This window comes from Amborella trichopoda, chromosome 5 (assembly GCF_054954075.1).
Source record: "Amborella trichopoda isolate Santa Cruz 75 chromosome 5, AtrichopodaSantaCruz75HAP2 v2.0, whole genome shotgun sequence".
NCBI classification, from domain to species: domain Eukaryota; kingdom Viridiplantae; phylum Streptophyta; class Magnoliopsida; order Amborellales; family Amborellaceae; genus Amborella; species Amborella trichopoda.
Window position 1 is genome coordinate 41437873 of NC_142340.1, and position 23312 is coordinate 41461184.

Below are 23312 nucleotides of genomic sequence, written 5' to 3' on the forward strand. Positions count from 1 at the left end.
ATCGTTTTGTGAGTATGGGTAAGACTCACTGGGGATGAAATGAAGACAGTGTGTAAATGAGTGCGTGGAGAGGCTGGCATAAAAAAGGCGTGTGTGCAATTAGGGGCACACGTGTATGGGGGCATATTTAAGGTCATGCCCTTAGGACCTAAGGGAAGCAGTTTAACATCATGTGGCCAAGGTGTGTACTACAGTTTAAGGTCATGCAACTTAACCATTGTGCAAAGCAGTTTAACGTCATGCTGACAGGACGTGTGTTGCAGTTTAGGGTCATGCAACTTGACTGTTTGTGCAAAGCAATTTAATGTCATGGGGCAAGGACGTGCACTTTAGTTTAGGATCATACAATTGGACCGTTACACAAAGAAGTTTAATTTCACCCCGCCAGATGACTATAGTTTAATGTCGTATAGCTGAACCGTTACGCAAAGCAGTTTAACGTCATGCGGCCAGGACATGCACTATAGGTTAGGGTCATACAGTTGGACCGTGTATGAGTCTCCATGTATGTGGGTTGTCAATGAGGGTTGGACTCACTGGGAGATGTGAAGTGGATGAGGCTCCATGGGGAATGGGCCTGCTGGTGCGCATATGGACGGTCCAGTTAGGGAAGGCGTGCATGAAAGTGCATGCAAAAGGCATGGGTGCAACAACAAAAGTTTGCACGTGGCAGTGAAGAAATATCACGTCTGGCTGCATCTTCGCAGAGGTCGACAAGGCACATACTTCAATGGAGCACGCATGGTAGCGAACGTGCTCGGTGGTGAGTCCACGGCAGCGTGTGGCATGGGCATGCGCAGTGGCAGTCATGCGACAATAGGCATGTACGACAGCAGCTTGTTGAAGTCGGAGACGCACGACAGAAACATGAGACGCAAGAAGAGCACGATAGTGAGAGGCTGGCTCGGCAGTGAAAAAGCGCATGACAATGAGAGGCACGCTCGATAGTGAGAAAGCACACGGTAGTCAAAGGCGCGCTCGACAGTGAAAAAGTGCACGACAGTGAGAGGAGCGCTCGGCAGTGAAAAAAAATATGCACGGCAGTGAGAGGTGCGCTTGACAGTGAGAAAGCACATGGGAGTTAGAGGCGTGCTCGGTAGTAAAAAAGTGCATGGTAGTGAGAGGAGCGCTCGGCAATGAGAGGCACTACATCAGGTTCAGGCTTAAGGTTAAGCCCGACCCGGTCCAGCCCATTACCGTTTGACCTTCTAGACTTGGGCACCCTTTCTTCTTTGTGGTGAACATCTTCGGGAACCCCTGGGTATAAAAGGAGTTTAAAATCCCTTTTTTTTTTTTTACCATTTTACCTTAGTGAAATTGGAGAAGGGGTTTGAGCAGTGAGAGGGTGAACTCCTGCTGACAGTGAGTTTTTTGGTGAGAGGAACACACCGCAAAAGAGGGAGAAAAGGGGTTGGATAGTGAGCAAGGACCTTCATCGGGAAGAGGAGAAGAAGGTGCAGTGGTATTTTCCGGTCTAGGGTCTGCCGGCAGCGTCTGCAGAAAGAGAAAGAAGCTGTGTTTGTGGCAAGAAGCTGCAGGCAAGAAGCTGTGTTTGTCGATGAAAAGTGCGCATGACGATGAGAAGCGCATGGCGGTGAAGAGTGCACGACATTAGATCACGCACAACAATGTAAAGTGCTCGCCATTAAGAAACGTGCATGACAGTGAGGAGCGCTTGGCTTTTAAGACGCGCTCGACAGTGAGGTGCGCTCGCCTTTAAAACACGCACGACAGCGTAAAAGGTGTACTGTAGTGAGAAGAGTGCGTCTTTAAAACACGCATGACAGTGTCAAGTGTGCATCAATAGGATGCACCTGTTTCTGAGGAAAATGGCCGAGAACTCGGGTGATGAGGGCCCCGCCCCCATTCCAGAAGTTAAGAATCTTCCCAAAGCCGAGGAATTGGGGACCAGTGATTTCACTGGTGAGAGTTTGGTTAGGGGAGACCCGATCTGGCTCACAGAGCCTGCACGCAAGCCACACTGGCCTATGAGAATCACCTTTATTAGCAAATCAGTACGTTTCGAAGTTCGTGAAGTTGGTGATGGAAACATTTTAGATGAAGAGGTGGGGGTTGCACTGCTCCATTGTCTTCATCGAGAAGTGGCTTTCAGTGAAAACCTTCTTACTCTTGGGAAGAGGATGATCAAGACAGAGGGGCTGGTATGGTCCCCTACTGGACTCCGAGTGCAGGGGGGGCATCAGTTTCTGATAGGATATACTTCCTGGACACTCAATGTGTTGCAAATTTATGCTAGCTTGCTCAAACGGGTTGCCCTGGCATAAGCAATTCAGTGCTCAGTAGGGTATGTTGACCGATGCTCCAACATCTTCGAAGCACTGTTGAAGACATGGAGTCATGTTAGCAGTACATGGCTTTTTAGGCATGGAGAAGCGAGGATCTCTCTGCTGGATCTTCACTTTATTTGTGGCCTGTCATTAACAGGAGCGATGTACGATGAGTTCATGCCTCAGAACTGGGTTATCTTTGGCGAGGCGTCGCTAGGTGGTGAGGCACCTCCTATAGGCCTTAAGGAGTTGTTATAAATCTTCCAACTCCTCGCCTCTCAGTTTGATCGTGTGACCTTTACTAACTGCGTGCGGTTCTTTCATGGAGAATACCCTGATGAGGCCGGGTCAGATCATGGTCCTTTAGGGAGGAAGAAAAAGGCTAGGAGGGAGGTGATTCCGCCATCTTACAAATGCCAATCTGCAGATGATGGTGTTTTTTAAGCAGGTTACTTGGCCCTGTTTCTGTGCAAATTTTTCTTTCCTGGGGGAACATACATAATTTGTCCAAGCACCTTCTATGTTGCTTATGACATGGTGATTGGGCGGCAGTAAGCCCTCGTACAATTAGTCCTATGTGGTATTTACCATGGGTTGGGAGCCGTGTCAAGAGAAAATTCTTACAAGGGGAAAGGAGTCGGCCTCGGGTTAATAGGGGACGAGGCTTTTCCTGGGGACTTCACGAAACCCTTCCCTATCCATTATGTGTTCGGGTGGCTTGCAGCCTACTTTCCGAATACTTATACCAGGAATATGACTTTGGAGGAGCAGATGTGCCCACAACTAGTGAAGATTGTAGGGCAAAGGGCTATTTTCATTCCCCCGAGTGCACGCGAAGCTTACTTGGAAACGAGAATATCCATATGTAGTGAGTCTCCTTTCATGTGTGGAATTTTACATATCAAGTATTCGTGGATCCGTTGGGCCATGAGCTGGATGGTGCTCGCACAAACTTGCGAGAGCTCATGTTCCTTCTAAGTGTAAGGGGAGGAATTTTAGCCTATCGAACCCCTTACAACGCAAAACATGAAGGATATTATCCCCACCGCTTCGCTCGTCAGCACGGGCTTGACCAGGGGTGTCCTTTTCTTATCTTGTTTGAGAAATGTTATGGGAAGCTAGCCTTGGGGAAGATGAGGGAGTTGGGGACCTTGCGCGAATCATGGAAAGCAATCCTTGTTCGTACTGCGTGGGCGACTTGCGTCGATTTCACAGAGGAAAACAAGTCCGTCGTTCCTAATTTCAAGAGGGTAGGCCGAGCAACTGTGGCGTGTGCATGTTGGTGGAGAATCATCAACCGTGGTGAATATTGGGAAGCTAAACACCCTTGGAAGGGGATCAACAGTAACGGGCACGAGGAGACCAAACATAGAAAGGACTTCAAGGGCCCTTGGTTTGGTCGAGTCCTTGAGTTAAATTACCCTTGCAACTGGAGACACCTTGGGGTGCCCGAGCGATGGTAGTGGATGCGAAGTCACTGCAAATGCTTGTGTTGAAGGAAGGGTCGGGGACCGTTTTTGACAATCTTTGTTCTATTTTTTAATGGGACGAAGGTCGTAGGGTTCCAGATTACGAGGGGCATCCAGTCCAAGACTTAAATGCTTTTATAAGGAGCAGTCCCCACAGTGCCCCCGCCACAAGCTCTTCGCGTGGTGAGACCTCAAGGAATCCTGCACCACCTCAGGAAGGGAAGAAGAAGAGAAAGAGTCTTATGTCTAGAGATGCTTCTAAGTCTCCATCAGTTGCTGCACCTTCTCGGAAGAGGAAGAGTACTAAGCCACTTGTGGTGCTTGAGCCGAAAGTTAGTACTCCCTATCCTACTACCTCAGAGTCTCAAGAAGATCAGGTTAGAACCTCTGAGACTATCATGATATATTCGGATCAGGAGACAACCTCTAACCCTGGAGTGGCGTCACGGGTTCAAGAGATGGGCCCTGTGACAATCGAGCCTGTGCATGAATTGACTTCGGCTCCACCTTCTCCAAGCAGGATGAGTTTGGACCCATGCCCCAAGGAGCATGCCCCTTCAACGTTAGGACAGGCAAGCGAGGCTGCAAGTAGGGCCGCTGATGAAGTCCTTACTACCGTTCAGGAGACATGCATGAAAGTGATAAAGGACCTGAGCAACATGAGGGAGCTGCCCTGGGTATTGGGGGTAACAAAGACCTAAGTGTGGTCAAGCGAGAAGGGTCCATCCTCAGTGAGCAGCCTGTAGGGATCATTGAGGGTGCAGGCAAAGAAGGCCCAAGTTCTACGGTGGGAAGAGGGCTTAATGTTGACGAGATGCTAAAGCAACATGAAGCGGTTGCTCCTGAGGCTGTAGAGGTTACATACAATGTTGGCCCATCAATTACCAAACTCTGGCAGTATGCCCTTGCATTGCGCACTGTTGAGGGCGACCTGAAAGTATTTGACAACTTTGATCGCCTTATGAATGAAATAGAGGGCTGGATGACAAGGGGAGTGTAGCAGGAGGCGGAAGCAAATGAACTAGTTTCTTTAAAGGCGTCACTGGCACGCCATCATGAGAAGGTGGCCTCCTGTGCACAGAGAAAAGCTGTCGTGGCCACCCTGTAATCTGATCTTAAGCAGGAAGTCAAGGCTTGTTTTCACAAGATAAAGGCCGTAAAGGACAAGATTCGGAAGCTGAAGAGCGAGTTCGACGAACTCGAGAGGGGGATGAAATAGAGGAAAGCCCTAGATGCGGCTCTGGCTATAGAACTGTCAGAAGTTGTCCACACCATTGAGTCAGAAATTGCCTCCACGACACAAGAGGCTCAGGGGGTGGCTGAATTAAAGGAGCACAAACAAGGGACCATGGTAGCACCCGAAGAGCCAAAGGCAAAGATTGATGAAGCCATTAACTGCGTCTAGGAGCAGTTTTACATCTTTTTCTTCCTTCTTGTTTCATTCCTTTTGATTTTATAAACGTTTTGTATATAGATTTTGCCTATACATAAATGAAACACCATCTTTTGTGTTTTGCTTCATTGTCCATACCTTGTGCCTCTATTATGATAGTAAGGAGCCCTCCTTCTTGAATTAAACATCCTTTCGGGTTTTCTTTTAAGTTGTTGGGGGTGCACACCATTTTTGGTTTTTTACGAGACCCCAAATGATGATTTTTTTGTGGCAATTTTGCCCCTGGTTTTTGCTCCATGTTTTCCACTTATTTGACGACTTTTGCTCACGATAGCTAATGATGCTACCTTGACCCGTCATCATTTTTTTTGTTTCTTTTGACGCTTTTGCCTGTGGTGCCCTTTCAGGTTTTCACCACGTCCATCTTTTTGTTTGACATTTTTGCCCATGACGCCCTTTTGGGTTTTCATCATGTCTGTCTTTTCAGAGAGAGAGATGAGAAGAGGGAGAGTACCCGAGCCCTTCTTTTGTAGTGTGTCGTGCTACTTCTATGACTTCAAATGGAGCGACGGTTCACTTTTTCACCTCTGAGTCCTTGATTAGTTAGGGGCTCATAGTTCATTGTCTTCATGATGTGATGAGCTTGATGACTGTAGATACTCCAATCAGGATAGGTTTTGGCTTTTGAACGGGATGGACTCTTTGAATCCTCATGTTTGTCGTAGCTTTCTGGTACAAATCCCTTCAAAGGTTTCAAGGCTGTCTTTTGGGGTGCTTCTTCGATTTTGGCTCATCCTTTTTGCAAGGCTTCCAATTTGTTTTGAAGACCTTGCATCTCATTTTTTAGCTCAGCAAGAGTATCTTGGCTTTGATGGTGAGATGAGGAGTCTTCTTTTGGCTTCTTTTCTGCCAAGGACATGGGAAAGCGTAGAACTTTTAGGGCAACACAGACTTGAACTAGTCCTTGTGCCAGATAAGGGACATCTTCTTCTCTCAGGGAGGCCGGGATATTAAGGGCCTTGCATTCTTACAGCTTTGATGCTTCCTCCTCAATGAGTGAAACAGGGATGTGCAAGACCTTTTGCTGGTCTGGCGTGTAAGTGACCCTTGGGGCCAAAGCTTCTACTTGAATGTCCTCCTTAGGCTCGATGGAAGCTACTGGTTCGGTAGCCGGTGACTTTGAACTAGAAGAAGGGAGAGTCTCAGCTTTAGGGAGGGTTGGCAATGCTTCAAGGAGAGGACACAGAGTACTGGGGTGAGTAGAGGTTTCTCTCTTCTTCTTTGAACATGTCCAAGAGTACCCGTCCAACATCTTCAGCATCGTTATGAGGGGATGGTTCTGCTCTTCTTACAGACCTTCGATCATCATGATTAGGTTCTTGAGATGGTACCATATCTAGAAAGTAGTACTTTGCATCAATGTAATACGTATTGGCGATAGGGGACGACCTTTTATCAGCATAGACCGTGTATTGCCTCCCATCCCGGCTGTACTTAAAACATTGATGCAGAGTAGATGAAACCACTCGTTGATCGTGGATCCAAGGGTGATTGAGGAGTATGTTGTAAGAGCTGTTTGTGTCAATACCATGGAATAGGGCATAATCGTTTAATTCACCGATCTTGAGACGAAGGCGAATCGTGCCAGCTGGCTTTTCTCCCGACTGATTAGACCCCTGAACCGTGATATTTGTTGGTGTGAGGTCATTTGATCCTAACCCTAAATGGGGAAGAATTCTTCTTGGGGTGAGGTTGACTGTCGATCCTCCTTCTAACATAATTCGGCTGACGGAACATGCATGCAATTCGTCCCTTACAAAAAGAGGCTGGTTGTGGTACTTACCTCCCAACTAAAGGTCATCTTCTGAGAAAGTGACAGCCAGACTATTGCTCAAGATGGCAAGGTCGACCTCGATGGGTTATACTTCTGTCTCATATACCTTTGGGCTAGAAAGAGCTTGAACAAGGGCCATGCGATAGTCCCTTGAGAGCATAAGGGCATCCTAGACGCTGAGGAGGGTTGGGAGTTTTCGCAAATGCTCAATGACATCGTACTTGACCTTATCATCACCAACATTTTGAACTTCTGGACCCGCCACAGATCTGGGTGGTATGGAAGGTTGAGAGGTAGGTTTAGGTGGTGGAGGATTGTCTTGAGGTACCGGCTGACCTTGCTGTGCAATTGGGTTGGTTTGAAGAGGTTGTGAGGTTTGGGATGGCGAAGGTTGTGCCGCCAGACTTGGTGCCAACTAGCCAGATGATGGAGCCGAGCCTAGCATGGACTGATTAGATGGAGATTAAGGGTTTGGAAGCGGGTTGGTGTATGGAACCAGTGGTGGTCGCGGGTATTTGAGAAGGCGTGGTAAACTGGTTTGGGTATCAGGGAATGGAAGGAGTGGCAGACCAGGATACTTCAGGAGTCTGGGCTGCCAAGGCTTTTGAACGGGCAATTACAACTTCCTTCCTAACCTTAGACCGATAGGGTCAGCATTGGTTGTTGTTCCAGAGATCTACAACATGTAGCAGAATTCGTGAGAATGGGACCTCTGTCCTCTCGACTCTTTCAGTCGTTGCTTGAATTCGAGCTCGAGAGGCCATTGGGGTTTCTTCGGTTTGGAATTCTTGCAATGTTTGGGAAGCTTCTCGATGGTGGGAGGAAGCTTTGCATTGGCTCTGGATGCCAGAGCATCAACAACTGACAAGAAGCCGGTTGCTTGGGTCATCGTCTTTTTCAACTGCCTCCGATGACGTCTGCTAGTGTTGTAAGTTTTTAGCTCTTCGTCAAGAGCTTCAAAATCTGGGCATTCGCGTGTTGTACCTAGAGAAGACGTGTTAGAAGAAGAGGAAGAGGGGATAGAAGAGTCGGAGACAGGAGGAGGGGGAGAGCTTTTAAGGTCATCACTCAGATTTGACCGATCCAGGTAGCTTTTAGGATCATCATCGGAATTAGACGTTTGCAGGGGATCTTTTAGGTCTTCACCCTAATTGGACCATTGGGGGTGGTTTTAATGTCATCACCCTTATTGGACGTTTTGGAAATCTGAGGAGAGGAAGGCTCAGGAATGTGTGCTCGATTAGACTGTGAATCTTGATCAACGAAAGCGCTTGACTTGGGGAAGAAATCCTGCAGAATCGCTATTGGAGGAAGTGGCTCAAGAAACTCTACCATGGTCTGGGGCTGAGGGATTTTCTTTTCATGGACAAGGATTGGCTGATCAGGTTTACGTGGCTTGGGAAGTTGAAGGTTCGTTTGGATTGGAAGGCTCAGGCTGCGCATTCCCAAAAGAGGCTTGTGTTTGAACGACCTCTGGTGACGATGGTCTGACATGATTGTCTGTGATAGGGGTGGTGAAGTCCCTTTCTTGTATTTTCTCCTTCATTGTGGCTTGAAAGGAGAAGCACTCATTTAGGTCGTGACCTCGTATCTGGTGGGAGGGGCATCACAATTTTCTTGCCTTTCTTGTACTTTCTCCAGATGATATTCATGTTCATCTTCTTCTTGTACTGTCACCACGTGATTTGCTTTAATCGTCCTGAACGCCTTCTTGAAACTTTCAAGTTGTATTCGCCCCTTCTGGATCAAAGCCTCAATATGATCCTTGAGGGTGAAGCAATCTCGATAGGATGTCCGAATATCCTGTGGTAAGCACAATAGTTAATGTTGGTGACGAGACCAGCTTAGGACGATCATTTTTTGCTCTAGCAGCATTTGGAGTAGGGCTAGGACCCACTCCTTACTGTAGCTATAACTTTGGTTTCTTCTCTGCCCAATGATCCTTCCCATAGAGGTTCGGAGGTGGAGGCACCCTATTGTAAGACTGGGGTTGTTGTTGCCCTGCTTGAGGTGTGGCTTGTACATTTGTCGGATTCATCCCTTTGGAGAAGTCTAGAGTTTGAGGGGACGATTTCTTGGGGTCTAATACAGTGACGGCGGCACTGAACACCCCTTTTTGCTGATTGCCCCGTGCATTGAATCTAGCATTGCCTGAGCTATGGTTGTTTCCCCCATTTGATGACTACACCTGGGGTCCACCATGGTGCTTGAAGAGGATCTCTATACAGACTGATTTAGAGATCGGGGTCCGATATGGAAGTTGGATTTGAGGCCTCAACATGCAACTCTGGCTGCATGTTGCGTACACAGGTTTGGACTGCATCAATTTCAGGCATGGGATTAACTTGGTGCGTAGCGACATTTCTCCACCTTGCAATGAACTAATCGACAGGTTCATCTAGTTCCTGGGTCATTTTGAGAAGCTCAATAGCCTGTACTTCTCTTTCAACCTCATAGAAGAGCTTGTAAAACAAGTGCTCCATTTCTTCTCAGGTTTAGACCAAGTTTGGTGGGAGACGAGCATACCACTTGAATGCCTATCTGTCAAGAGTCTCGACAAACTGGTGGAGAAGAAGCCTCCCATCAGCTGCCGTTTCTTGACTTGCTGAATAGAAATGAGTGATGTACTGATCAGGGGAACTCATGCCATTGAAAAGTGGGAGTTTCCCCTTTTGGTAATTGGGGGGAAACATGAGCTAATCAATATAGGAAGGATACGGTTTCCGATAGAGGGTCGGGCGTTGTATGCCCGAAATATGCCTTCCTCACAAACTGTGGGTGACCATAGCGTCAATGTCAGCTAGAGATACCTGACGAAGGGAAGAATGGTCATGTGAAGGAGGTGGCTGTGGTAGGACTGGATCAGCGGGATGAGGAGAATTGGCACCCTGGTTGGATGTGTTCCCAGAGGGCTGAGTACCTTCCATGAGCTTGATCTTGTTCATCATTCTACACATCATTTGTTCAAATCGGTTCATTCGATCCTCTTGGTCATCATTAGGGCCATCGATGACCATTGCACTGACCCTCTCCTCAGGAAGATCGGTCTTTGGCTTGGTCAGTGTCTTGCATGCCTTGCGGACCGGCTATGGTAGGTTGGTCAGCAGGGGCTCAACATGCCCCAACTGAGCTCAGGCCCTTTATGCTGATCAGGTCAAGACTGGTTTGCGACAGTCTTGGGACCGAGGGGGCTGCACAGTTGAGTCATCTCTTGTGACGTTGATGGCCATGAATGGTCCTGGTCCTTCTACCGTAGGTTCTTCTCCATGTTGTAAGGGGTGAAAGGGATTTTCTGTTAGGAGGTCAATGTGCTCGCTTGCCCCAAGCTTTTTGGGTTCTTCCCTTGGCGCTATTCGTATGCCTCGGTCATGTTTGGCTCTCAGGCTCTAGTGTACCTCCTTCCAAAACTAAGACCGGGAATGCTCTTCTGTCATCGAGCACGACAAGGCCGTCTCTATCAGGTGCGGTAAGGGATGTGAGCCAGAGATAAGAGCTAGCTTTGGCTTGCATCTTGACTTGGGGAGAGACGGAGGATGGAAGACCTCATCTCCCAGGTGAGTCTTGCTCCAAGCTCATTTATGAGCTCTCAAGGTTGGGTCGGTTGGAAGAGGTTACCATAGGAGGGTACTCTTTGAAAAGTCCTTCAAGTACCAACTCCTGAGCAGTTTGACCTGTGGAGAAGGGATAAACGGGGGAGGAGATAGCTGTCAGTGACCTCTTAGTCGGGAGCTCGATGCAGTCTGTGGTAGTGGCACGTGTGCGCCTTTTAAAGAAGGGTCCCGGGCAACTTGATGGTCAACCCAGACTCGAACAATGTGTTGAGCCTTACGAGGCTGAGTACCACGAGTGTGTGTTTGTGAGGGATTGGCCTTGTGGCCACCCCTCACAGAGTGAGCAGGCATGTGCAGAGAGGGACGACGAGGGGGTCGTTTCTCATGTACTTGGCTTAATGCAATCAGAGGACTGCCCCAGGTAGTGCAATATGTATGCATCAGGTACACATGGTCTGGTCCGAGACTAGTCGAACCTCGACAGCGGTTCGAGGCAACCTGAGGGTTGCCTCGAACTATGACTCGAGTGGATGAACCACGAGCCTTAGTGTGCATGTGGGAAGTGATGGCCTTAGAACTCCCTTTTCTATGTGTCGAGCCTCTTGTTACATGGGCCCGATGAGGTAGAACATGGGGGTTGGCCTTTCGGCAACCCAAGGGAGCATTGACAGCTGAGCTGTCATGTATAGAAAGGGAAGGGGTTGCCTTTCAGCTGCCCCGAGCAGTTTGACCGGCAAGTAACTTGCCGGTGGCAGGTGCATGTGGTGTGGGGTGCCTAGTTTGCCCCCCATGCAAGGTGCTTTGATGGAGGGTCCACCAATGCTAGAAGATGGGGAGTGAGAGACTTTTGAGTCCCTCCTCACACTAATCTAGGTAAGAACTTGGGAGCGTGACATCGGGTCCTCTCTCAAAAGAAAGGTCAGGAACGAGGTTCAAGGAACCTGTTCTTAAGAAACATTCACGAGTGTGGGGATCATAAATTCCCCAACTCGGATGAACGGGTTAAACAACCCAGAAGACATGTGTGTGTTAATAATCAAGAAAATAGAAGAAAAGCAAGGCCAAATAAGAACGATCCAATGATGGGGTAGCGTGTCCCCAGTGAAGTCGCCAAGCTGGTTAGGCACCTTGATCTGGCCCTTCGGGTCTGGTTGACCTGGTGGCATGGCTTCAGGTTCGAGATGGACCCGGGACTTGAGATCGCTCTCTCGGGACTGTACGAAGAAGGCACGGGCAGAAATACCAACCGATGAGAAAGGAGTTAGGGTTGCAAGGCGGGACTCACCTCATGTGGGTCCGTGACGCGCTCGGGCTGGCTCATGTGGGCACCCTCTTAGATCACGAAGAATGCCCCCTTGGCCTATGGCCGGTTTGGGATCGTCTCCCTTGACCTGTTTTTCTTCTTACCTGCAAAATACACACACATTAGAGTACAGACAAGTGGGTCTGAAGATCCGACCTTGTCACAGGGTGAGCACACACGTGTGTGTGTACTCAAAAAGAAATGAAAGGAATGGTGTAGGAGGGTCCATGTCAATTCGACGATCTTACGACGTCTCCTTGGTGAAGGACTTTTAGTAAGATCCTACGGTGAGGATAGAAAGAAAAAGGGGTGAGATGCAGGGAATGGCAGAGAAAAGGAGGGAGGGTTTGAAGGCTAATATGTCTTTCAACTAGTTCTTCAGAGAAAATTGGGGCAGAGGTTGGTTTGGAATTCACCCAACTCCTCAGAGGCAAAGAATAGAGATTTTCCTGAAGAGAGGGAGAAGAAAATGAATGATAGAAGTAGTGAAGGTCAGCTTGGCTCTTGCTGAACCTTCATAGAAAGGAGTCGTTTGACCCAATGGCTAGGTGCACGTAGTGATAGGACTAGAGCGACGATTGGCCTAGCACGGTAGCTAGATGGGCATAGTGACTTGACCGACACAATGGCTAAACTACTCAATGATTAGACGAATGCGACGACTAATCTGACACAGTGGCTTGTCTTGTGCGGTAGTTAGACGGGCACAATAACAAGTCCGATACAACGGCTAAACTGCTCAACAACAAGATTGGTGCAATGATTGTCCTAACACAGTGACTAGCCTGGTGCGGTAGCTAGACGGGCACGGTAACTAGTCCGACACAACGGCTAAGCTACTCGATGTTATGGCTAGCACAGTAGTGCAAGGCTCAATCAGCCCTCTGATCAAACAAGCAAAAGGAGAAAAGAGAGAGGAAATCGTGCCCAACAGTGTGTGCTTCTGTGCACGGCAGAAAGTGGGAAAGGAAAAGAATCATGCTAGGCAGTGTTCGCTGCCGTGCGCAACAGTTAGAGAGAAAGAGGGGAGAATCACGAACAACGTTTGCTATGCCGTGCGCAACAGACAGAGGAGAAAGAGATTGTCACACTCAGCATGTGCACTGCCATTCGCAACAGACAAGGAGAGAAGAGATCGTCACACTTGGCAGTATGCACTACCGTGTGCGACAGACTGAAGAAAAGAAGAAGATCATGCACGATATTTGCACTGCCGTGCGCGATGGACAGAGAGAGAAGAGATCACCATGCTCGGTAGTATGTAATGCCGCACACAACTATCTGAGAAAAAGAGGAAGATCACGCCCGGCATTTGCACTACCATGCGTGATGGACAGGGAGAGAAGAGAAGAGATCACCATGATCGACAGTATGTACTGCCGCAAGCAACTGTCTGAGAAAAAGAGGAAGATCACACCCGGCATTTGCACTGCCATGCGCGATGGACAGGAAGGGAAGAGAACATCACACTCGGCAGTATATACTGTCGCACGTAATAGACTGAGAAAGACGAGAACATGAGATGAGATAGAAATAGAGAGAAAAAGAAGGAGAATAGAAAGGAAAGGAAAGAAGGAAGAGGGAAAAAGGAAAAAGACAAGAACGAAAAGGAAAGAAGAAAAGAAGAGAAAAGGAAAGAAGAAAAGAAGAGAACACGAAAGAAGAAAGAGAAAAGGAAAGAATAAGAAAGAAGGGAGAGAAAGAAGAAAGAAGAGAGATAAGAGAGAAAGAAGAGAGAAAAAGAGAGAGAAGAGAGAGAAGAGAGAGTAGAGAGAAAGAAAGAAAGAAGAGAGATAAAGAGTTTACCTTACACCTGGTGGTATCACCAAAAATCTTCTCTCTCCTCTCTCTCTCTCTCTAAGACATGACCCAAAATCTCAATCAAAAAGTAGAATTTTTGTTGATGAAATTTGGATGCTTTACATGAGGTACGTACTTGTTTATATAGAAGTGGTGCCCAAAGGTGGGTGCACAATCAAAAGTTGACCTAATTGTCAAAAATTAGGCATTAAAATAATTAAAGGAATCTAAAAAAATGAGGCAAAATGATGATTTTACCCCTGTACCAATAATACAAAAAATTCCAATTGAGTCCCTATTGTGCCTAAGAACTCTTGCGATCTTCCCGGGTTGGTCTTGGGTCTTTCCAGTCTCTGTTTGGCCGAAAGATGATTCTTTCCTTGATCAGCTTGGGAAGGCGGTCATTTTGATATCATTTTCGAGCCCCTGATTGGGTCTTTGGGCCACAATCACGAAGTAAAAAAATCACAAGAAACGTGCGATCTTTGTTTGAAGACTACGTGCATTTCTTGGTGTTTTTCGATGATTTCTTCATTGAATATTGACGAGCAAATCATCGTGAGCATTTGGCAATGAACGTGGCTTGATTTGGTGCCCGAATGACCATTTTCCATTTTTGATAATTTGACCGAAATTTGGTTTCCCATGGCTGCAAAGTGCAACAACTTCGTACTCATCGTACGTGAAATCTAACCGTCCATCACGTACGAGGTTCGGTTCTGATGAAGCCTCGAACCTTGTGCTCATAGTGGGTCTAATTTTACGTTGGTACGATATGCGAACATCATGATGTGGCGAATTGATCGAGGTGTGCTCCTGCTGAAAACCTGCAACCTTGCCTTGATTAGTAATCTTCTCTCATGTTTTTCTCCCGGTTCGGGCCACGACATAGGTCGTGCCATATATCAAAATGCTCAAATCAACGAGACGAATACGCTTGTAAAATTTGAGCTTGATCCGGTTTGGGATGAGAGAGATACAGTCTTTCAAAGTTGAGCCCGAAACCCATGAACACAATTTCCATTAATTGAAATTGGTTTACTGAAAGTGTGTGACCTACCCATTTCAGATAATTTAGCCATAACTTGGTCCAAAAATATCTGATCAAGCGGAAACTTGGTCAATAGGGGTTTACGAATGTTCCGGATCTAATGATAGCTGTCACACGGTCATTTGACACTCCCATGATAGGGCTGTAGTTATAAGTCAATTTTCGGGCGAAAAAGCTTAATGTTCCTAAAATTGTTCCTGCGTCTGCACTTTCTTAAACTCGTCGGATTGTGACGAAACTTGGCAAGTGTTCTTAGAACACCTTTATCAACATTACTGATCCTTATTGGCCCTTTCAGGAACTATTGAAAATTCTTTTTTGGATCAGGGCTTATTATCCTACGGCTTCTCTTTATTCTGCATTGGGGTTACATGGTGATAAAAAATGCCCTCAAACAGTGGGTTGTAAAAAGCATTTTACCATCTTGTTACACTAGGGTTACTATTCAAGATTGATTGTAAAGTGTACATATCATACTCTCAATGGAGCACTCAATATAACTATTCTGTCCAGTAAAAAACATACATTGGAGGATATTTTGATCAGAAATTTTGTGATTTACTTTAGAATCAATATATGTTTATTTTAAAAGAGAAGACTTTTGAACTCCTAAATACCAAGAACTGATTGTTTTAAAATTATGTTGGCTCTTTAAATTTTGGGTGAGGTTTGTATGAGGTGTCCCTCCTTATACTATAGATGTATGGCTTGAAATCTGGTTGGAGATGTAGTTTTGGTGTCATAAACCTTACGCTAGCTTGAAAATCTATTTTTTATCCCTAATTACAACAATGTAAAATTTAAATTGGTATAGATCAAGCAGATCCATAAACACTTGTAAATCTTGAAAATAGATGGCCCAAATAACTTGTTACAAGATGCATTATTTTTAGAAATTGAAATCTTTTTTCCTTTATATCCACATATCTCGAGGTCAAGATGATCAATTTGAGGGATCTCCACAGTTAGAATACTATCTTCATAGTATTTTTGAGCTGCACCATACTATAACAACACTAGGGTAAATGCTGATTTAAACTCTTTTCTTCAATTTTATTAAATTATTGTTTACAAAAAAAAATTGTGTAGAGAGAGAGAGAGGTTGCTCACTAGGTTGAGGGCAGTTATATCCTTAAAATTCAAAATTTGAAACCCTGAATATTCTCTAGGTCAAGGCTTTGCCCGTGGAAATGAATATAAGATATGCTCCTACATAAGCCTATAATCTTTTTGGCTTGATATTATATGGGATGAGAATTCCTGTGCATTTGAAGCTCCAAGTGATGTTAGGCAATAGTTGCTCTTTATGTAATTACCGTGCCTCTATTCAAGAATCACATTTGGGCTTTGGTGGTTAGCAGCTTACATCTAGCAGCTTTAGATCTCAAGTTCGACTCTTACTGCTAAACTACCCAAGAAAGAATAATATTCTTTAGTTATATACTTGCTTTGAAATTTTTTGTATGCATATTACATTATTTAATTTTTATGCATATTAAATTATTTAATTGGAACTCTCTGGCCTCAAATACTCGTGATTTTTTTTTTATAATGTTTTTTATTAAAATGATGATACATTTTGTTATATTGGATTTTGGAATAAACTTGCATAGTAATGGAGATAGTTCTTTGTTACTTTGTACGTCTGATACTATGATAGAGTATTTCATTTATCTAAGAAGGTTCTCTGTGTGTTAATCAATCTCTACAATGTAAAACCTTTGTGGAAAATTGTTTCATACGGGTTGGACCACATTTCTACAATATCCGGTTTGGAGGTAAAAAGCATCCATTTTAAAGATGGAAATAAATAGGTGGTCCATCTAAAAACAAGTGTAACTACCGGTCCAAATGTTTTTTTAGTACAATTATTATTTTTAGTATTCAATTTTATTTTATTTTTTCATATTCATGATCTCCATATTAAAGATTATATATTTTTTGAAAATTAAGATTAAATTATATTTAAAAAAATTACTTATTGCCGAGCCCGCATTTCTACAATATGCGGCTGGCTGCATAGAAACCGTGTCCAACCTATATTAAAAATGGAAAGAAATAATGAACACTTAGATTGCATTAATCATCATCATCATCATCATCATTATAGCCTTTTTTTAATTAATCAGGGTCGGCTACATGAATCCTAGTTCTCCATTCTGCTCTAGTAAAGGTCATATCCTTAGTCCTTCCACTTGAACTACATCTTTTCGGGCCTACCCCTTGCCATTTTCAGTCCTTTCACTTGAACTAACTCGTACCTCTTAAAAGATGTTGTATTTGTACGGTGCAGCATATGGCCAGCCCACCTAAGTCTACTCTATCTCATTTTATTGCTTATTGGTACTACGCCTAAATTCTCTCGAATATGTTCATTTAAAATTCTCTCCTTTCTTATCTTGTCACTCATCTATCTCAACATCCTCATCTGCGCTGTATTTATTATTATGAGTATATTGGTTTTGTCTACCCAACATTCTGCCCCATAGAGTAAAGATAGTCTGACCACTGTTCTATATAACTTGCCCTTAGAGTACTTTATAATAAGTTTTTTCTAGATCAATAAAGACCATACGGAGGTTTTTCCCTTCGGCCTAAACTTCGCAATCCGTTGCCTAAGTAGGAAAATACTTTTAGTTGTTAACCTTCTTGGCATAAAACCAAATTGGTTTTCATATACATTGGTTTCATGTTTTAGTCGTTGCTCAATGACTCTTTTTCAGAGCTTCAGACTATGACTCATAAACTTTATCCCTCGCTAGTTTGTACAATTATGTCTCTTTTGTTCTTGTAAAATACAAGAACATAAAATACTAAACATAAAATGAAAGATACTAAATATAAAATACAAGATACTATAACTTGCTTTCCCTTACATATTGGTTATACATTCCATGTCGATTACATAATTTTCTTAGTAAAACAAATGGTCATAATTGGGTCCTTCCTATGCCACAAAGCTAACGACAAGTGTTTGTTTTTTATATAGTGAAGACAATTAGAACACGAACCTAAAAATTGGCATTTGAATGTCATCTTTTTGGGTGTCGACACCCGCCAAAAACCACAGCATATTAATGTTTCCTCAAGTACTGTATTAAGACCAAAATGTTAATTCATTTGTAGAGATAGTGGAAATAGGCCAAGACTGACCCGAGCCCACCCAATTTGTTTTTACGCTAGGGCTGGTTTGGGCTTAAAACCTTTGTGTTTAGTATCGATTTTGAGCCTGAGCCTGCCATAAAGCTAAAATCTATTTTATTCCAATTATTTTTTTTGGAATTAGTGTATAGGTCAAACTTAACCAAGGTGCAAATCATGAAAAAATTCTCTAAAACTTTGAACATCCAACGATGTGAAGTTATGATCTCTACAACCAAAAAAATGAAAGAGAAACCATGAATCTATAAAATTAAGAAACAGGATAAAACTATGAGCCCAATTTACATAGGAAAAGAAAATAAAACACTAGAAAAAGCACAAGATAAAATCAAAATCATGGTTTATTTGAAAGTTGGACTATGTGATCAAGTACGGTGTATATAAATTAAAATTTTCTTATTTTTCTTATTCTTACACTGGTAAGACCACTCACAATGTCCAATTACAAATAAATAACTCTTCAAACAAAAAAATAAAAGAAAAGAAACACGGTTCTCACTTGCTACCACTATTAAATACAATTCTTTAAATCAAAAATTTAACTCATTGTATTATGGCAATAGAAGAGCTCAATACAGAAATAAAATTTAAATAAGTAAAATTTTCGGAGATTACCTCAACCAAGCATAGTACACCCCATGCTGAGTCTCATCCTTCTGATGGTACTTGAGATCTATGATCGGTCTCTTGATTCTCCCACTTGTGGCAAAACCGTTTCAAAGTCCTCAATACCTTAGTCTTGCTCAAGCCCCTTTGCTTAATCTTTAGAGATATGAGATATAGAAATCAAACAGAGAGATATCTACTAGATAGGGGAAGCGCCGTTTGCTACACAAATCAAGAACCAATCCTAAGCTTGGAGCATGCCCTTTTAGAAACTCGAGAGAGAGATACTAGTTTGGGGCGTGCCCTTAGGTTTGCTTGAGATAGAGATATTGCTAGGTTGGGGCATGCCCCTCTTGTCAACTTAGGAAGAGAGAGAGAGAGAGAGAAATCCTAGGTTGGGGCATGCCCCCTTTTAGATAAATCTTTTGAAAGAGATAGATAGAGAGAGAGAGAGGGAATTCTTAGAGAGAGAAGAGAAAAGAGGTGTAGAGATTTGGTAAAGGGGGATAGTCCTTTTTTATAGATTTTTTATACCTTAGGGTTTGTCTCAATTCATATGATCAAATATTCACTGTCAATCTTAAGAGACTTGTGGGATGAGAGATTTGAGTCTCCATTCCTTTAATCCAATATCAAGATTCAAACAAGGTGCTAGAACTTTGTCCTCCATTTCCTAAAAATATTCCCATCAAATACTTAAATAAGGAAAATACTATTCGGACTTTCTCTTTTATAAATATTCATTCCTTATTCATATAATCTTTCATAAAAATCTCTTGCACTTTTCATCTTGAATTTTCAAACTAATTTCAATTTAAATCTTCGCAAAAGATAAAACTCAATTTGGATACCTTTAACTTCAAGGCAACTAATAATAGAAAGCAACACCCCTTAGAGTGGGGCATGCCTCCCATGGTGACCATGGAAGGTCTCTATGCAAATTCCCATGTATATAATTTGAGGTGGGCCCATTCCTCATGGTGGGTCCCCCATATGTTTATTAAATGTTAATTTGATTTAAAAATATTTAGAAATAGTACACTATTTATCTTGTTTATTTAAAACATTGATAATTGATTTTATCTTATATTATAAATCCAAATAATAAAAATAAAATATCAAGATAATCACAAAAATTCAATAAATATTTTAATTAAAACTAATTAATTTTGATGGGAATTGGATCTGTATGTGTTTAGGAATTATCAATATACAAGAGCACTCCACATTCAACTATGAACCGCGATCCACACGAGCTTTCTCAAACAAACCGAGTAGTTTCCATGACCCCCAGTCTACTGCAGGAGCTCATGATTGGACCACCAAAGTTAGCTAATAAGCTAAGGGACATAATCCCAATATATAGATTTCAGGTTCTCCTCTAGAGACAAAACCATGGTTCCTCAGACTATGATGCAACAATGGCTTTATGGTTTGTAGGGGTAATCTCTTGCACATATACACACTTCACCCTCAATGGTAGATCACTATCTTGATATGACTATCTATGTACATGTTGTGTGATGATATTAAGATATGGTTTTAGCCTTATTTCTAAAGGCCAATCATTACACACAAGGGTCTCATAGTCCCTTGGCTCTCATCCAAGCATATTTTGATCTCATTAAGGGCAAAGTTACTAAACTCTTCTCGGTTTTATCTCTATGCTTAGGTACTTTGGGTTTTTTCAACTCGACTAACCTAGCACCTCCAGTCTAGTCCGAGTATCAAAAAATCGTATTTACATGGTATTATGGTCCACAAGAGAATCACTCTCCTACTGAGTTTATGTTTAACTATATAAAATACTTGTACAAGCTCTAATAAGGCCTTTAAAGGCCACATAAAACCAACGCTATTAATGTCCATACCATATGAAGTAAGTCCGGTCCATTTTCACTTCCAAAGAGATCTCCTGACAAAAACCCTAAGTAACCCTAGTTAGTAAAAAATAAAAATATATCAACTACTTAATCAAAGAAGTCTAACCCTATAAAACTCCAAGAAAACTTTCCTCTGTACAAATAAACTTTAAAAATAATAATAATTGTTATTATTATTATGAGATGTCTTGGTAGAGGACATGAGGTCTAAGGAGAGAGAGAGATTCAGTTGAGAGGAGAGAGAGAGGAGGTCCATAGAATCATCGGGAGTGGGAAGAGAGAAAGGTTCATGAGAGAGAGAGAGAGCTTCAACTGAGACTAGAGAGATGGAAGGTCCATAGAATCATAACCAGTGGTAAGAGAGAGTTTCACCTGTGTGAGAGAGAGAGAGAGAGAGAGAGAGAGGGGTTTAGAGGAGTTTTATCCGAAGGAGCTTGAGAGAGTGCAAGAGTCTCAGGCAGCTATAAAGTTAGAGAGCTAATAGGACAACTGAACTGCAGTTATATCTAGGGTTTTGAATGTGAACATTGCAGATGCAACTCTTAATGCTGCAGTTCAAAGAACCATCAACAGAGCAAAGCCTTTTTACATCCAGGAAAACACCGAGAATAAACTAATTAAATAGAATAAGGAAAATATTCAAGTACAATTTATCTTACAAAAAAATATAAAAATTATCCCAAAAAGAAGAAGGAAAAACCTTATGTACCAAACAAAAAATGATCCTTCTGGTTCAGGTTCATGATGTGATGAAAGCGCAATTCATGAACCCTCACTCAAGAAAAATACTCAGAAAAAGGAGATAAATAAAATCAGGAAAATCCCCATGTGAATTATAAAATTATTTATCAAAACTATACAAGGAGCTTATAAAAAAAAATGAAAAAACCTTATGTACCAAATAAAAAATAAAAAAGTTTGTGCTGCAGGTTCATGATGTGATGAAAGGAAAAGCCATGAATCTGTGGTCGAGTTTCTTCTAACCCTGCAGTGTTGGGGCAGTACAAGGGGCACCTGCAAGCAATTTTGAGAGTCTTTTGTCAATCTAGGACGTTATTTTCTTTAGGCCCATAGCTGGGATCTTAATACAAACTCTAAATACGATTTTACCCGCGGGAGTGTACAAACAATTTGCTCCCATGGTAGCATGTAATCGGTGGCTTTAATCTTATATCAATGTCCAAGTATTTGCTGGGGGTACAGAGAGCTTATCTCTTGATATGAGCCTTAATTTCATTTAAGAATATTGAAATTATTGCTCTTTTGCTGTAACAGACTACAAACATAAGAAGATATGCGGAGGAGGATAAGAGAGAGATAAAACGAAGAGAAAAATAAGGCACAAAATTAGAAGAACCAAAACACCAAGATTTACATAGTTCGACAATATACCTAAGAATTCATAGATTTCAGCACACATAAAGTAACACATGGAAGCCAGGAAATCATAGATTTAACTGAGCTCACCAGCAGTCCAACTTATTCAAAGCACTCCAAAACATAGATGTATAACATGGATGATAAAGTCCATCAAGAGTCTTCACACTTAAAGCCTGGAAACACCTCTCTCTCTCTCTCTCTCTCTCTCTCTCTCTTTCTCCAGCATATAGAACACAGAAATGAAGAGCACAGATGATAAAGCCTATCAAGTGTCTTCACACTGCACTCACATAAAACTTAAATCCTGGAAACACCCTCTCTCTCTCATACCTCTATATTCTCTCCCTCTTCTTGGGCAGCTCCTTGGACCTTCATAGTGAGATAAAATAAGAAGGCAGCCGTGAAAACAGCTACCCCACAAAACGGGCCGACGAGCCAGGATATGTTATGCGGCAGAGAAAGCAGCACTTGAAGTGGGAAAGCTACTGCAAAAAGGCCGATTCCAAGACCTAGGAGGACCTTCATGACCACCATGCCTGTAATGGACTGAGGGATGAAGACTATAAGAACAACAAGCTCCACTGATATCATAAAAATGACCAGGTAAATACTCAGTAGTGCTGCTAAGACATATATCTGGTTAGATTTAAGTGGAGGTCTCATGGCCAAAGCAAAGGCGGATGGAGCCATGGCTACGGCCAAGGGGGCTATAGCTTTGTATGTGGGCTTTATGTCTACTGGAGCACGCATTTGGTTGGTGGATTCAGGAGAAATTGGTCCGGATTCTGGCGCCGATTGGACGGAGTCCGACCCAAAATGGTGGTGGATGTTGATGAAGTTCGGAGGCTTCAACTGAGCTGACGGACTAGATGTGATGGTAAACGTCTTGGTTCTCAGATCATCATCAGGAAATGTATCATGGCTTCTTAATCCTTTGGTTTTGGGGCTCGAATTGGTCGAATCTGGTTGTGTAGTGGACTCATCCTCCTGCAAGAAGAGTGAGAGAAGTCAGTGAAGAGAGAGAGAGAGAGAGAGAGAGAGAGAGAGTGAATTTTCTCAATACCTGTTCTTTTAGAGGAGTAGTGAAAATTGAAGCCATTGTATCCTTTGTTAAGAATCTGAAGACTGTGTTGTGTTAGATCGTGAAGAAGGGCGGAAGTTCGAGGAGGTCCAAGTCTTTTTATCTGTAGGTACCAAATACTCATGTTTTATTTTTCCCTTTTTATATTTAGGTACCAATACTCAATGTTTTATTTTTGGTTTTTGTTTTTTTCAAAGCTTTGGACGCATGTACTTTGGCCCAGAGAGTGTGAATTGCACTTACCCCTTGGAGAAAAGACTTTCACATTTGTTTCATGTGAAAATGATTTTTAAAAAATATTTTCACATGAGAGAATATCTTTACATCAATTATTGTCAATTGGTATGAAAAGAAGTATTAAGATCAATTGGTATGAAAATATTCTCACACTTGATCGTAAAAGAAAATTGTTTTCATATGAAAATGTTTCATGCGAACCAAATGTGCTTTTATAAAAAAAATTTCTTTTAAAAAAAATATGGGATATAGTTTAGAATCATCAATCAAGGGC

General features: G+C 43.0%; 2 long non-coding RNA genes across 2 annotated transcripts in view; one reads left to right on the forward strand and one right to left on the reverse strand.

The window, feature by feature from the left end:
* Window positions 1–23047, forward strand: part of LOC148782105 (uncharacterized) — a 43442-nt gene extending 20395 nt beyond the window's left edge. The window contains exon 4 of the long non-coding RNA XR_016055416.1: window positions 22080–23047. This is a non-coding gene — a long non-coding RNA (uncharacterized LOC148782105). The remainder of the gene's footprint in view (window positions 1–22079) is intronic.
* LOC148782106 (uncharacterized) lies at window positions 21671–22896 on the reverse strand. The gene is made up of 2 exons (XR_016055418.1): window positions 22784–22896; window positions 21671–22707 (listed from the first exon to the last, which is right to left on the reverse strand). It is a non-coding gene; the product is annotated as an uncharacterized LOC148782106 (long non-coding RNA).
* Window positions 23048–23312: the final 265 nt, after the last annotated feature.